The sequence below is a fragment of the Quercus robur genome, chromosome 2 (genome assembly GCF_932294415.1).
Source record: "Quercus robur chromosome 2, dhQueRobu3.1, whole genome shotgun sequence".
NCBI lineage: Eukaryota > Viridiplantae > Streptophyta > Magnoliopsida > Fagales > Fagaceae > Quercus > Quercus robur.
The window spans coordinates 26964280-26971582 of NC_065535.1; positions in this window are offsets into that span (position 1 = coordinate 26964280).

A 7303-nucleotide genomic window follows, 5' to 3' on the forward strand; every position below is an offset into this window, starting at 1 on the left:
CAGCAAGCTTCATTATTAGATGTACTCAGCCACTATATTTTGACCATGTTGGATGATCTACATAATGAGAAAATAACAATCACAAAAGAAGGGAAAATTATACAATTAGTTGATATCACCTTTCTCACTATCAATCATGTCTCATCTCATGAATAGGATCAATGGATAGGAATGAATCATGAACCTTAACTTCCAATTGAAATATTAAATGTCTTGTTAACAATTACTTAGAGTTAATCATATCTATCTATTTTGCATTTTTCAAAAGTTAATAATAAAAGTAACTCTAGTAGACAAAACTTTTTTTGCATATAGCTGCTTTATGCGACTATTACATTATTGATGATGCAATGTTGAATCTTCGGATCTTTTGAGGGTGCAGTGCAGGGCAGTGGTGGGGGCAAAAGGGTATTTTGGTAAATTGGGAATGTATGGTCCAGGAATTAGTTCGCGAATATGCGGTGGGTCAAGGAAAGTCTGCGTCAGATGGCACATTGTGGACATCGGTTGTTTTCAAATTTCAATACTTTTGTGATTGGTTTTGACCCATTGGAATATTTGGAGGATGATATTTATAGATGCTTACAAATTAAGTGTCGCTGTTTTCTTTTCTTTTCTTTTCTCTTTTCTTCCCATCTATTTTCTTTATCCATCTAAATTTGTATTATTGATTTATTAGTTTTTTTTTTTTTCCCAATTGAGTTCGAAAGTAAAGTAGACACCCTTGAATGGGTTATTTGAGCACCTTTCATTTGAGGAGTCAAATTTTCTCCTATTATAATTCAATCCCTTTTATGGATTGGTTATTAGTGTGCGTTTGAATGAGTGGAATGATAAATTTTTGTTTTTTATTCAATTTATTTAGTTTGTACAATTTTTTAAAGTTTTATCTTTTAAAAAAAATATATATAATTGTCTAATTTAATTTTTAAGTCCATAAACCAATAGAAATAAGTTCTTTCAAAAAAAAGTTTATATATATACTACTACTAATTACAGGATTCTTCTGTTTGGGTTTTACCATTTTTTGTACTAAAATATTCTTACACAAATCTTAAAACTCTCTAAAATACCTCTATCTTTTAGTTACATAATTTAAAATGAAAAAAAAAAAAAAAAAAAAAAACACAAATTGGTTTAAAAAGTAATATACTATTTTAAAAAACCAAAAAAGTTATATATATATAACTAATTGGGGGAAAAAAAATCTTATATGTTATCTATTTGAATTCTACTCATACTTATCTCAATCCATTCAATTATCATAATTCTTATCCCAATCCATACAATTATCATAACAATTAAATAAATTTATATATATATATATATATATATAAGCTGAATCGTAGCATATATTGTTGCTACGCTTTAATTGAGCCACATCAACGTCCACATCATTATCTTTTTTCTTTTCAAATTTCCTATAATTGTTTTTAACATTTTTTTTTTAATATTTACACTTCTCCAACCTTTCTCTCCCTCTTACCTTTTCATTTCCCCACTACTTCTCCAACCTTTTTCCCTCTCTTACCTTTTCATCTCCCTACTACTCTCTACATTAATATCATTCTTCCTATTTCCCTTCATCTTCCTTTATTTTTGTCTCTTCTTATTCACACCCTATTACTATAAATTCGTCATTATCTCTTCCATTCTATGCATATTTTTCCCTCACAAAAAAATATTCTCTCTCTCTCTCTCTCTCTCTCTCTCTCTCTCTCTCTCTCTCTCTCTCTCAATTTTTTGGTGAATTTTTTATTTTTCTTGTATCTCTTCTTTAGGTTAATAATTTTTTATATTCTTAAAAAAAAAAATACAATATTATTCTATTATATAGCATGATTTGGATAATTTGGTATTTATTGTTTTTTTTTTGGTTCTCTTTGATTGTTAAATTTTATCCTATTGTGTTATAAAGAATTAAATATAGCATATAAAAATATATTATTATTCTACTACATAGCATGATTTGGATAATTTGGTATTTATTCTATTACACATCATGATTTTTTATGGTGCTCAATTTAGATGTTAAACTATGAGACTTTACTAATTTTTATTTATTTTTTAATCCTTTGTGGTGGTCAAAGTACTCTTAATAGTTGTATTAGAAGTACTCTATAGTGCCATTTATTTAGAGAAAATCAAAGGTTAGTTAAATGAAAATAATTAAATGGGTGACAAATTTTAGCTTTTGCAATTTTACTTTTATTGTTATTATTATTTTATAACAATGCATATATAGAAATCTAATTCTTGGATTTTGCTAATAATTGTTTATTTGATAATATGTTTTGCGTGGATGAAATTACAATTTCTACAAAGAAAATAACCTTAATAGATTATGAACAACAAATTGTTTTTCCTAATTGGTCCAATTAATCATTGTTTTTCCTAATTTGAGAAGTTTGTTTAAAACTAAAAAAATAATTTCCAAATTTTATATTCTTTTTAATGATTCACATAATGTTATAAATAAATTTTATTACAAAATGAATATTTTCGTTAACTTGCCTTTTGAATTTCTAAGAAAAATTGTATTGCTTTCATTTTGGTATGACAAAATTTATATTTATGATTTATGATTGTTCTTATATTACATTTATGGTTTTTCTTATAATAAATAAAAATATGATTATGAAATACATTATTCTTTATTAAATTACTTTAAATTGTAAAAAAAAATTAATAAAACCATCATAAAAATAATTATCACGTGCAACGCGAGGGTTCATGACTAATTTAACTATTAAAAAAAAATTAAAATCCCCAACCGTCCACTACTTTTTTAAAATTTGATTTTTAAATACTCATTCTTATCCCAATTCATACAATTAAATTTAACTTCTCAATCTTCTTTCTCAAAAAAAAAATAAATAAATAAATAAATCTGACTTACCCCTAATTGTGAACATCCCACTAGCACTCTGTTTGTTTTGAAGTAAAATATTTTTAATAAAATATTTTCATTATACCATGTTTGATTGCCAACTTGAAAATACAAAGGAAATTATTTTTCAATGTTTGTTTCATGATAAAATGAAAAAAAAAAAATCATAGTTCTTAACCCACCAAATGCAAGCACAATTGCACAAACCACCATCACCCACCACCCAAAACTCCACATGGGGAAGAGAAGCCAGCCACCAAAACACCACCAACCATTCAAAACATTGCCACCAACCACTCAAAAAACAACCAACGGCAACCAACAATCCAAATCAAAGAGCCAAAAAGACCTCCACGAACCCAGATCGAAAACCAAAAAGAATAAAAAATAAATAAAAAACAAAGAACCAAATCTTAAAATCTAACAAACCAAGGGTGGCAAGGTCGAAGTATCCACCAAAACCCAAGACTACCGCTCGTCAATCAGACCCAACCAATGGACGGTGTGAGAGAACTAGCCTCTTCACATGCACAAAAGCACGTGCACTTAGGAGCATGATGAAATATATGCATTTATGGGTGTATCATTCGTTGATGGTGAATGAAAAATTATGACAAAAAACTTAAACCTAGGGGAGTAATAAGATTTATGTGTTTGAGTGAAATAAATTTTTTGTGCTACATCTAATCCCCCCCTAGGAATTTTGGTGGTTGGAAAATGCAACCACTCTGAATCAATATACAGGAAAAGTTTTGTCATTTAGAAGAAGAAAAAAAAATTAGAGAAATCTTTAAGCACAAGTAACATGCATGCGAAGAGGCTAATGGTTATATATTATAATATTAAAAAAATAAAAATAAAAATTGGAATCAATATATTTGTTTTTTTTTGGTTAAAAGGGTTATATTATAAACAACTAACTGCTTACAGACACCAAAGATGGGCTTGTCAGCCTACAATATGAGTTACAAAGACATAATGCAACAAAACCTTGAACTTAATTTAGTCTACCCTGAAACTTTTTTGTCAGAGGTATTACTCATAACAAATTGAACACGGTACACGGATAGACATTAACATTGTTTCTTCACCTTCAAAACTAGTACATATTTTCTATCTTTTTACTCCAAAAAAAAAAAATCTACATGTTTTATATTAGTTCCTTGTTTTATTTTTATTTTAAACTATATAACCTGAATCAAACGGTGAAGAAAAAATAATAAGTTAATATAAAAGTAATGAACAATCCATTACACTTTAATATGTAAATGTAAAGTAATTGCGATAAAAATTATGACAATATATGTAGTACAAGCAATCTTATAGGATTTGGGCTATATATAATCTTAGAGCACCTAAGTAGACGTGGGATATGTGCCAAATGCTAAATATTTGGCACATATCCCACACCAAACACAAAAAATAGCTCCCTAGTAGATGTTGCATATATTTGGCACATATACCATTTTGTGTCCGTACCATTGCAAATTTGCAATGGTACGGACAATTGTGGTAAATCAAAATAATGTATTTTAATGTATAGTAAATATTATTTTAATTTATAGAATTGAATTATAAAACATCTGATAAATGAGATATTGTAAAATGATGTGATAAAATAATAAAGTGGTATTTTAATATGACAAAATGACATAATTTTTACACCAACTGCTACGGATGCTCTTACAGTGGTATTTATTGCGTTTGCCCCATTAACTATTAATCACGTGAAATGCAATTGCACCTATTCTTGCTGCCGACAACCGTACAGCCTCCTCTAACCCGGCCAACCTACCTAAAAGGATAATCTACTTATCCACTAGTAGTTTTTGGGGTTAATTTCCCGCCAAGCTTACCACTTCCCTATCTTCTAAATAACGCATTAAATTACGCATCAGCCCCCACACTGAAGATTGCAAACTCAAACTCTCTTTTACGTTTTACTCAGCAATTTATTTACTTATAGAAATTACCTATATTAACTTAACCTTCCTTGGCCTACCTTATTGATTGGTCTAGAATGAACCACCAAGCTATTTCATTTTCTTAGTAGTATATAGGAATAGTCAGGGGGCATAGTTAGGAATTTTGATTTGCGAGGCGGAATTAGATATTTATAGTTACGTATATTTACACATATTGTTTACTTTCCCATCAATATATACAAAAAAAACGTATTATTGTTATTTAATTGTAATTTTTTTAACTCTCATTTTTGGAGTATTTTTACCCCTTAACATAAAATATCCTCTATTTTTTTTTTTTTCATTCAACATTTTAAATCTAAATCAAGCATTGAAAAACAATTGGAAACTTAACAACAAAAATAACAATAAAAGAATTTAGTCCCAAATTAAAAAATAAAAATAAAAATTATATGTGTGGGGCCCAATAGTTTAGGGGCCCGGCTCGCTCGCTTATGGGGAGTCCACAGGCCCCAAACTAAAGGAGGCCAGGGCCCAAGTCCAAAAATAGGAAGCCCAAAGTGGCCTGAAGATACAGCCGATGATAGCTTAGTCCTCGGCAGACCCAAAGTCTCATGGATTAGAGTGGAATACAAGCTAACTTGAAAGATCAGAAAATATCTTGAGGGAAGTTGTCCATAATACCCTTCACTGATATGACACTGCACCTAACAGAGCCGGATTCTTAGGCTTTATTGATCATCTCCCACAATTTCGGGATTAGATTGATGGGACAGATATCTGTCCTGGAAAGGTCAACCCTACACGTGGACGAGGGACAACGAACGTAGGCTAGTATAAAAGAAAACGTTAGGTAACGAAGTAAAGGAGCCTGATCTCACTTCCTGGGAAAAACTTCAGGAATGAGAATGCCCAGACAATATATGCGCACCACCACGGAAAACTCACCGTCGGGTAACCGGAGAAAAACATTAGTGCTCCTCGGACATGATCCGAGGAGCCCAATCCCTCAATTTATAAAGTTATAGGGCTTGGATATCCAGACTAAAGCCTTTTCTTGTCTAGGTTTATCTAAAGTCCGGCCTGTACTAACGCCCCGCGACCCAACGCTAGCCTTTCAAGCCCACTCTCTACAAATTTTATTGTGAGGGATCCATCACGTGCAAACTCAACGTCCTTGTTGGGCCGTTTGAGAACCGTGTCCCTACAATATGTGTGTGTGTCCAAGAGAAAATTGTTCTTTAAGTATTGTTGTGTAGTTTTTTTCATTTAATATTTTGTGATTAAATCAAGTATTGACAAACAATTTGAAACTTAACAAAAGCAATGAAAAGACTTAGTCCCAAATAAAATAAGATAACTCTAAGAGAAAATTTCTTTTATTAAAAACTTACTATTTTAACTCTGATGGTGTATTAGAAAATAGACTTACTCCAAGTTCGCCCATAAAGATCGTCCAGGGCAAGAATATATATATAAAAAAAAAAGGCTTTGAATGGAGTACTTGTCCATGACAAGGTCGTCTGTCCATAAAAATGTTTGAATGACCTCTATACATCCCAACTCTATACAAGTTTTAAACGACCTCCACATTCTTATTCCAAAGCACAAGTGAAAATTGAGGTTCATTACTACGAACCGCTACCAATGACAGTTATAGAAAATAAGATCAAACAATGTAACTTCCATGGCAGTTATGGAAGTTAATTCCGAATCTTCCGACCTCCTCAATGATCGGGGAAGTTATCAGACAAGTAACCACCCTGTGTACTATATAAACACTCCTCTACGTAAAAATAAAGTAAGTTTTTTCTTTTACACAATTCCTAGAAATTTGGAGTTTGAAGAGAGAAACTAACTTCATCATCGGAGGGTTTGTGGCCGGTCAACCCCAGTCTCTCTTGATTCTTTGTTTTTCTTTTTCAGGCCCTTCAAATTATTCAAGCCCGAAGTATCTAGCTTACTGATTTTCAGAGTATTATCAAACTCAACAACCAAAACTTACCAATTAAGAGAGGAAAAAACTAAAAGAACTAGCACTTTTTTTTTTTTACAAGGTGGATAGCTTGTTGTTATTAACAACTAGTTTTTGGAACCCAATAATTAGTTATTCAATTCTTTTTTGCAGGGGCTAAGTCTTATTTTTTGGAGGGGCCAACTATTGATTTTAAGGTCTAATATTTTAAAAAATTGCAAAATATACATACATTTTGAAGTTTTTAAAAACATTTGCTAAGTGTAGCTCCGCCCCTGGGACTAGTTATGTAGGCCATTCAAGCACAGTTGTCGTCAAAATTTTTGTTACCATTTAGTACCTGCAGGTTCTCAAAGGGTGGGGATGAGGCAAAGAAGTTTGCCCTGTCATGCAGGGTGGGGGCAAGAAAAAACCATAGTGGACGGGAATGAAAATCACATCCTTTGACCCCACTTCACCCCATTGTCATCCCTATGCCCAACCCGTACCATCTTCCATAAAAAACTCATGCAT